This window comes from Schistocerca americana, chromosome 3, assembly GCF_021461395.2.
Source record: "Schistocerca americana isolate TAMUIC-IGC-003095 chromosome 3, iqSchAmer2.1, whole genome shotgun sequence".
Classification (NCBI taxonomy): Eukaryota; Metazoa; Arthropoda; class Insecta; order Orthoptera; family Acrididae; genus Schistocerca; species Schistocerca americana.
This window is the reverse complement of record NC_060121.1, coordinates 980392514-980402436: the sequence shown is the minus strand read 5'-3', so window position 1 is coordinate 980402436 and position 9923 is coordinate 980392514. Positions and strand designations below refer to the sequence as shown.

Here is a 9923-nt window from a genome sequence, read left to right as displayed (position 1 = left end):
CAGGACCTTTCGTTCCGCAGCTGCTCACGTTACCACGAGACCACGGCGCTCCTGCGTTCCTATCGTCCTTATTGTTGCTCATCTTCCCTTGAACTACTCAGTTTGTATATTTTGCTTATTTTTTCACAGTTCTACACAACTTCTTCCTGTTTTCTCAGTTGATCTGTGTTCAGTTTTTCAAGGCCTATCCACTGTGCCAACTTATAACTAAATCTGAGGGGGGTGCGATGGGGAGGTTCCCTTGTCAGGAACAAGTAGGAGGGTAATCCCAAAAGTAAGGTCTCCTATTTTTTTATAAGTACAGAACTCTGTTTGTGTGGCAGTTGGTCACACTGTTATGAAGAGTGCTTCACGCGCTGTGTTTAAGCATGCGCTCAGTCTTGGCTTGGCAGCCGTTGAGAATGGAGCTCCCGTTGGATGTTACCGCCAAGTGCGAACTGCGGGCAGTTATTCGGTTTTTAAACACAAAGGGCACTGCGCCGATTGAAATCCGTTGCCAACTGACGGAAGTGTATGGTGAGTCGTGCATGGATGTCAAAAATGTTCGCAAGTGATGTAAAGAGTTTGCAGGTGGTCGGACCGAAATTCACGACGAACAAAGGAGTGGTAGACCGTCAGTTTCTGAGGAGACAGTGTTGAAGATGAAGATCGGCGGTTCACCCTGGATGATCTCTGCACGTTGGTTCCTGAGGTTTCCCGAAGCACCGCTCACAGAATTTTAACGGAAACGTTGAACTACCGGAAGGTGTGCGCAAGATGGGCGCCACGCATGGTGACTGAGGACCACACTCGGCAACGAGTTGATGCTTTCCGTGCATTTCTTCACTGCCTTGCAGCCGAATTTTATGGACTCAGTTGTCACGGGTGACGAAACCTGGGCATACCACTTTACACCTGAGACCAAGCAACAATCACGCCAGTGGCGGCATCGTTCTTCGCCAAAGCCGCGGAAATTCAAACAGACACAGTCTCACGGTAAAGTCATGACAACCGTTTTTTGGGATCGTAAAGGGGTACTGTTGGTCGACTTTTTGCCCACTGGGACCACAATTAACGCTGACAGGTACTGTTAGACTCTGAAAAAACTGAAACGGGCAGTTCAGAACCGGAGAAGAGGAATGTTGAGTAAGGGCGTTCACATTCTCCATGACAAAGCTCGCCCACACATCGCTCGGCAAACCGTGGCTCTCCTGCAACAGTTTCAGTGGAACATAATCACCCACCCACCCTACAGTCCTGACTTGGCGCCCAGCGACTATCACCTGCTCCGTAAGTTGAAAGAACTTTTGGCTGGAAAGCGATTCAGCTCCGACGACGAGGTGAAAGAAAAGGTTCGTAACTTTCTGAACAGCATGGTGGCGAGCTGGTATGACATGGGCATACAAAAACTGCCACAGCGTCTACAAAAATGCATCGACAGAAATGGTGATTATGTAGAAAAATAGCTTAATGTTCAAGCTATAAACTGATGTAAACCATTGTAGAAATAAACAGGTCTGTGTACTTATAAAAAAAATAGGAGACCTTACTTTTGGAATTACCCTCGTAGTTGTGTTACGTTGAAATTTGTATCACATTTTAAGGTTTAATGTTCCTTGGCGACGTAAAAAATTTAAGCTTCTAAGTCATTTCAGCCAAACGATACGGCCATTTCTGTCACATATTTTGATACTCCAAAACTCACTGATCAAAACCTGTAGGGTACTTCTCGTTGACCTACAGGGTCGTTCTTTAAATACTGCCCCACATTTTTTTCTCGGAACATATTTATTGTTAAGAGACAGAATTTGGTGACAATTTACATCAACATGTCTTGTCCACGTCCTATTTTTCTACGTTGTGTCCATCACGTTCCATGGCCGTGCGCCAACGTTGTGGAAGAGCGTGTATTACACTCCGTCTACAGGCCACAAGTGGCCCATCGGGATCATCCGACCGCCGTGTCATCCTCAGCTGAGGATGCAGATAGGTGGGGCGTGTGGTCAGCACACCGCTCTCCCGGTCGTTATGATGGTTTTGTTTGACCGGAGCCGCTACTATTCGGTCGAGTAGCTCCTCAATTGGCAACACGAGGCTGAGTGCACCCCGAAAAATGGCAACAGCGCACGGCGGCCCGGATGGTCACCCATCCAAGTACCGGCCACGCCCGACAGCGCTTAACTTCGGTGATCTCACGGGAACCGGTGTATCCACTGCGGCAAGGCCGTTGCGACAAGAGCGTGTATTGCCTGCTGGTAGAAGGTCTCCTCCTGTAGGCGTAGCTACGTTTTCACTGCTTGACTGACACTCTCGTCATCTTCAGAGTGTGTTCTCCGTAGAGAATCTTTCAGCGGCCCAAAGAGATGGAAGTCCGAGGGTGTCAGGTCTGGACTGTTGGGTGGATGAGACAATGATGTCCAACCCAATTTGGCGATGTGTTCCCGGGTTCTCAGACTTGTGTGTGGGCGTGCATTATCGTGTTGGAGCAAGATTTCGGCTGGATTCGCGTCCGATCGATCACGTAGGAAACGGTTCTTGAGTTTATTGAGAGTCTTCACGTATGCCTCTGAATTGATGGTTGATCCTCTTGGCATCACAATCCTAGAATACTGTCACCATGACATTTCCGGCGAAGGGGGTTGTCTTGAATTTCTTTTTTGTGGTGAATGAGGATGATGCGTCTGCATGGACTGTCTTTTTGTTTCCGGCACAAAGTAATGCAGCCAGCATGTGTGTCAGAATATGTAGACAAATAGTCGCTTGGAACTAGTTCGCGCTTGCAGACAGGCATAATAATGAACATGAAAGTTCCTGGGAGATGAAATCTGTGTGCCGGACCGAGACTCGAACTCGGGACCTTTGCCTTTCGCGGGCAAGTGCGGGTAGAGTCTCGTTGCAAATTGTACAGAGCGGATGGACGTGTACGGACATGGAGATAGCCTCATGAATCCATGGACCCTGTATGTCAGCAGGCGACTGTTCAAACTGGTGGAGTCTCTGTGGTGTGTGCGGTTGAAGTGATATGGGACCCCTGATGCGTCTCGATACAACTCTGACATGTGACACGTATGTAAGCATTCTGTCTGATCACCTGCATCCTTTCATGTCCATTGTGCATTCCCACGGACTTAGGCAATTCCAGCAGGACAATGCGACACCCCACACATCGAGAATTGCTACAGAGTGGCTCCAGGAACACTCTTCTGAGTTTAAACACTTCCGCTGGCCACCATAGTCCCCAGACATGAACATTATTGAGTATATCTGAGATGCTTTGCAACGTGCTCTTCAGAAGAGATCTCCACTCCCTCTTACTCTTACAGATTTATGGACTGCCCGGATTCATGGTGTCAGATCCCTCCAGCATTATTTAAGACATTAGTCGAGCCCATGGCAAGTCGTGTTGCGCTACTTCTGCGTGCTCGCAGGGGCCCCATACGATATTAGGCAGGTGTACCAGTTTCTTTGGCTCTTCAGTGTAGTATGCAGTAAAGAGTATCTGGTCTGCTTCTTGTATTATATGCCTTTATCAGGTTGTAGCTCTTAAAAGCGGACAAATTAACACGAAAAACAGAGTTCTTCAAGAATGAGATTTTCACTCTGCAGCGGAGTGTGCGCTGATATGAAACTTCCTGGCAGATTAAAACTGTGTGCCGGACCGAGACTCGAAGTCGGGACCTTTGCCTTTCACAGAAGTAAAGCTATGAGGACGGGTCGTGAGTCGTGCTTGGGTAGCTCAGATGGTAGAGCACTTGCCCGCGAAAGGCAAAGGTCCCGAGTTCGAGTCTCGGCCCGGCACACAGTTTTAATCTGCCAGGAAGTTTCATGTCTGCGCAGACTCCGCTGCAGAGTGAAAATCTCATTCTGGAATAATGAACATATTTCCAAAGTGTGGTACTGTCGCGTTTTACTGGACAATTCATTCCAGTATTGACGTTTGCCACGTCACCAACAGTGCCCATGCTGAGCATGTGCAGTGTGAGGTAAAAACTTGACGAGATTATTTATTTATTTATTTATTGTTCCGTGGGACCAAATTAAGGAGAAGTCTCCATGGTCATGGAACGAGTCAATACATGAAATTATAACACGACAGTAGAAACAGATAAAATGAAATACAAGAAACGTATTCGGGCGACAATTCGTAAGTTTAAATAAAGAAAATCAACAATGTAACACTGGAATTTGCTTAATTTTTCAGCTGTTCCAGGAGCTCCTCGGCAGAATAGAAGGAGTGAGCCATGAGGAAACTCTTCAGTTTAGACTTAAAAGCGTTTGGGCTACTGCTAAGATTTTTGAGTTCTTGTGGTAGCTTATTGAAAATGGATGCAGCAGAATAGTGCACTCCTTTCTGCACAAGAGTCAAGGAAGTGCATTCCACACTCAGTATTAACTGAGTGAAAGCTGCTAACTCTTGGGAATAAGCTAATATTGCTAACAACAAACGACATTAAAGAAAATATATACTGTGAGGGCCCTGTCAGAATTCCCAGACTATTGAATAGGGGTCGACAAGAGGTTCTCCAACTTACACCACATATCGCTCGAACAGCCCGTTTTTGAGCCAAAAATACCCTTTTTGAATCAGAAGAATTACCCCAAAAAATAATACCATATGAGATAAGCGTATGAAAATATGCGAAGTAGACTACTTTTCGTGTTGAACTGTCTCTTATTTCAGACACTGTTCTAATGGTAAAGAAAGCACTGTGCACTGACATGTGTCTATTTTCTGTACGTCTTGTAGTTTTCGTGGAATCGTCTTCTGAAGTCCCCGGTGGGGGGGAGGGGGGGGGGAGTGGGGGAGGTACTTATGAATAACCCTCTATGCGCTACATGTGAAGCTCTGGAAACATGTGGAGAACGCGAGACGCCTTGGAGTTGCCAGACTGGATCTGGCACGGTGCAGGCGGTCTGACGACCCCGGGGAACTCCTCCTACACACACACACACACACACACACACACACACACACACACTACATACACACGAGCACACACAGCCCCAGGACGCGAGATATTGCGGCAGCCGTGGCGGGACAACTTTATGAGGAACCCGGCGGAGCTGCGGCCGCCCCCGGCTGTTTGCAGGGGCGGCTAGACGGTGGCGGCGGCGGAGGCGGACTCGGCGTATAATCCCGCAGTACTCACAAGGCGGGCCGACCACTCAGTGCTAATGAGCTCCCCGCTTCGTCCCTCCCAGCGGCCAGGCAACCTGCCTGCAGGGCGCGCTGCCGAATACTTTCCGTCGGCTGGCCGTCTGTGCTCTGGCGGCCCACGGGAATAATTCCTGCGCTGCTGTTGCCTCAGGCACCATCAGCGGTCGTCAGACAACATTGCTGGATTTAGAATTATATTAATACCTTCAGCTGCTAATGGGCGTCGACATATATCAACGGGGACAGGTGAAAATGTGTGCCCCGACCGGGACTCGAACCCGGGATCTCCTGCTTACTTGGCAGACGCTCTACCCATCTGATCCACCGAGGGCACAGATGACAGCGCGACTGCAGGGAGTATCTCGCGCACGCCTCCCGCGAGACCCACATTCTCACCTTGTATGTCCACACACTACATTCGTAGTGTCCCACCCCAACACACTCATTGATTGTGGAAGACACTCTTACCAAGTTCCGTAAGAGTTCGGGGAATATGTGTGCATCCGCACAGAAGAAGGAGGTCATGGCCGGTATTGCCACAACTATATTGTGACACCCCACCCGTCACTCATCTGGTTTTGGCGTGTGTTCACCCCAGGTAATTGACTAACAGATCAACAGAGAGTGCAAAACTGCCGCAATGTCGGATAACGCAAAGAAAGTAAAAAGGCCCTGTGACTCCTGATTCAACTGCGGTGGCAGTGCTGACATTAATTGATTCAGAATTGATCCCTTTTAATTAAAAAGGGGTGCACATTGATGTTATATTCAACTATTGAACACCAGATGCAAATGTTGAATATAAAATTAATTAAGAAAGTGACTTGGGATTTCAACTACTTGATTGAAAACAGATGCAGTCCATTAGCACAGATTTATATAAACTCACGACCTTCAATCATCACATTACATGGCTCTCCTAACAGTCAGTGATAATAAATTGCGTTTGCGTGGAGTAAAGCGCGATAAATCAAAAGTAATTCGTATCGACTGACCCAGGCGTAATGGGAAGTGCGAGAAGAATTCTACAGTACACGGCCCATGAAACCCCTCGTGGAAACTTTGCCGATGTGATCCAACAAATTAATCAGTGGCCGGGGTGGGCGCAATATCACCGAATACAGCGTGGCGGAGCGGCGTCGTTGTGCCGACGTCGGCCGACCTCGTGGTGCTGCAAGGCTGCGCTCGTCTATTCACTCCTAGCTATCTTGGTCAGTACCTAGCTGAACCAAAACTTCCTATCTCCAAGTTCAATTGTTCCGTTTGCTAAGTCCTAAACTGCAGAGATACTCACTCTCTCTCAGGCAAGATGAGTAAAGAACGCCACGTCCGCACTCTAGGCAAGCTGGGAACGCAAGACCACTACGGGGACTTCTCCCAGTCCACTCTTCGCCTCGGTTTCCCCTCCAGCAAAATCACTTACGCCAATTGCAGCGCAAGTCGCGTTAATTATGCGTCGCTTCCCAGCGCCGACCAATGCCTGCTCTGGGAAGTGAACAAATTCACACAAAATTTCCCTTCCTCTCAACTTCCTATTTAGCTTCTCCCAGGCCTCCCATCAAGGTTAGTGTCTTCACAAAACACCAATTTTTCCGGAATTCTGATTCCCAGGAGAGTACTTCAAATTCCTTGGTCCTACATTCCTATTGGAGGCCGGCGTATTTCATTCTGTCGCTCTTCACCTGATTTACTTCAGACTCTGTGGACCGTGAATTCAGCGTGAAGTTGCTATAGTCACGAACACGCATATTTTGGCCTCTGTTGACTGCTCCACCGTAGCTTTGTGCGGCTTGCTCGCATGTTTCACTGAAAACGGGACGACGAACATTTATCAACAGGCATACAAGTTCTCCGTCTGCTTCCCGGTACACCAGCATGGGGTGAACCACCCACCCACTGTCAGTCATCTTAAGGCAGCTGGAGGCTGCGCCCCGTTACCGCTTTCTCAGAGCCTGAGCCGCCCTAAGCTGCCTATTGTCGCTCCCCATCGCCGCTCCCCAGCCCGGCCGCGGTCAACTCTGTATACTTCCCTGGGGTAAACTAGCCTCCAGTAAATCGACGCGTTTCCACAAAGTTTTCATGTCAGTCATTTTTGTTCAGCCCTACTGTTCGCTCAACGTGAGTTAGGCGATCTTTAATGCCTTCATGTAAGGGGCATAGTTCTTGCCATCTTACAATATACTTATATGGATATGGTGTCTGTTCTTTCGGACATGTCCGAAAGAAGACACCATTGATGACCTGCAGCCTTCTAGAACGAATTTAGAATTATATTAATACCTTCAGCTGGCAACGGGCGTTGATATATATCAACAGGGACGGGTGAAAATGTGTGCCACGTCAGCAGCTGAAGATATTAATAGAATTCTAATTTCGTTCTAGACGGCTGCAGGTCATCAAAGGTGTCTTCTTTCGGACATGTACGATAGAGCAGACACCATATCCATATAAGTACAAAACCTTTGCTGGATATCGACCGACAGCGTGCTCATAATGCGCCTTATCTCCTTCGTCGGTTATTTGCAGGATCAAGGAAGTTGTGTTAGGTGAGGTGAGGTTAGAATGTACTCTATGTCTGAAGTGGGTTAGATTTTAACCTCTTTGGGTGGGGTGGATACTACGCCGCCTCTGCGCTTGAATACAAGAGCTGCATAGCGGCTTCTACCATTAAACAGACGTCCAATCCGTGTCAATGAGCTTTACTGTCTCGTAAAGAACATGGCAAGGAGCACACACTCTGTCCTCAGTTATCGGAATAACCAGACAAGTTTTACGAATATATGAGATGATGAGAGAAACGGTTCTGTTACTCGAGATAATTCGTGATGTCCTTGAATAGCAAGTTAGAAACACTCTTGTTTTGCTGTATTTATTTAAAGTTGTGCAGACATACGTCAATTAACCTTCGATGACTGTCGTTTAGCACACGAGTGAAAGACAAGCATGAAGCGTAGCGTAAGATACTCTGATAGCCCAAAGCACTTAAAAGTGGAAATACACTCCTGGAAATTGAAATAAGAACACCGTGAATTCATTGTCCCAGGAAGGGGAAACTTTATTGACACATTCCTGAGGTCAGATACATCACATGATCACACTGACAGAACCACAGGCACATAGACACAGGGAACAGAGCATGCACAATGTCGGCACTAGTACAGTGTATATCCACCTTTCGCAGCAATCCAGGCTGCTATTCTCCCATGGAGACGATCGTAGAGAGGCTGGATGTAGTCCTGTGGAACGGCTTGCCATGCCATTTCCACCTGGCGCCTCAGTTGGACCAGCGTTCGTGCTGGACGTGCAGACCGCGTGAGACGACGCTTCATCCAGTCCCAAACATGCTCAATGGGGGACAGATCCGGAGATCTTGCTGGCCAGGGTAGTTGACTTACACCTTCTAGAGCACGTTGGGTGGCACGGGATACATGCGGACGTGCATTGTCCTGTTGGAACAGCAAGTTCCCTTGCCGGTCTAGGAATGGTAGAACGATGGGTTCGATGACGGTTTGGATGTACCGTGCACTATTCAGTGTCCCCTCGACGATCACCAGTGGTGTACGGCCAGTGTAGGAGATCGCTCCCCACACCATGATGCCGGGTGTTGGCCCTGTGTGCCTCGGTCGTATGCAGTCCTGATTGTGGCGCTCACCTGCACGGCGCCAAACACGCATACGACCATCATTGGCAGCAAGGCAGAAGCGACTCTCATCGCTGAAGACGACACGTCTCCATTCGTCCCTCCATTCACGCCTGTCGCGACACCACTGGAGGCGGGCTGCACGATGTTGGGGCGTGAGCGGAAGACGGCCTAACGGTGTGCGGGACCGTAGCCCAGCTTCATGGAGACGGTTGCGAATGGTCCTCGCCGATACCCCAGGAGCAACAGTGTCCCTAATTTGCTGGGAAGTGGCGGTGCGGTCCTCTACGGCACTGCGTAGGATCCTACGGTCTTGGCGTGCATCCGTGCGTCGCTGCGGTCCGGTCCCAGGTCGACGGGCACGTGCACCTTCCGCCGACCACTGGCGACAACATCGATGTACTGCGGAGACCTCACGCCCCACGTGTTGAGCAATTCGGCGGTACGTCCACCCGGCCTCCCGCATGCCCACTATACGCCCTCGCTCAAAGTCCGTCAACTGCACATACGGTTCACGTCCACGCTGTCGCGGCATGCTACCAGTGTTAAAGACTGCGATGGAGCTCCGTATGCCACGGCAAACTGGCTGACACTGACGGCGGCGGTGCACAAATGCTGCGCAGCTAGCGCCATTCGACGGCCAACACCGCGGTTCCTGGTGTGTCCGCTGTGCCGTGCGTGTGATCATTGCTTGTACAGCCCTCTCGCAGTGTCCGGAGCAAGTATGGTGGGTCTGACACACCGGTGTCAATGTGTTCTTTTTTCCATTTCCAGGAGTGTACGTACCAGACACCACACTTGCAAAACACTTCATATTAACAGAATCACTACCCTACTGGTATAAAACTCCAGTAAGCAGTAAGAATAATTTGTGGACTACTAATGTCAACCTACCACAAAAGAGATCCAGCACAATAGCTACAAGCATATAAGATACGCCAGCCTTTGCACTTGAACAATTTATTTTTCGACGTTATAATCTATGCCTAAAACTTCCAATAAAGATTTTGCCTATTTGAGGTTTCGAATAAAAGTTTGATTTTAGTCCACAGTTTCCGAACTATGGTATTGTCATCCTCCTGGATTAAATTTATCAGTTTCCCACGCTACATATTTCGTGTGCGAGGACGTCGGTCGATTTGACCG

General features: G+C 48.8%; 1 non-coding gene and 1 pseudogene across 1 annotated transcript; both read right to left on the bottom strand.

Annotated features, from left to right (window-relative positions):
- Nucleotides 1–2093: 2093 nt before the first annotated feature.
- LOC124607974 lies at nucleotides 2094–2211 on the bottom strand (annotated as a pseudogene).
- Nucleotides 2212–5394: 3183 nt separating this feature from the next.
- Trnat-agu lies at nucleotides 5395–5469 on the bottom strand. The gene has a single exon. It is a non-coding gene; the product is annotated as a tRNA-Thr (tRNA).
- Between the last annotated feature and the right edge of the window lie 4454 nt (nucleotides 5470–9923).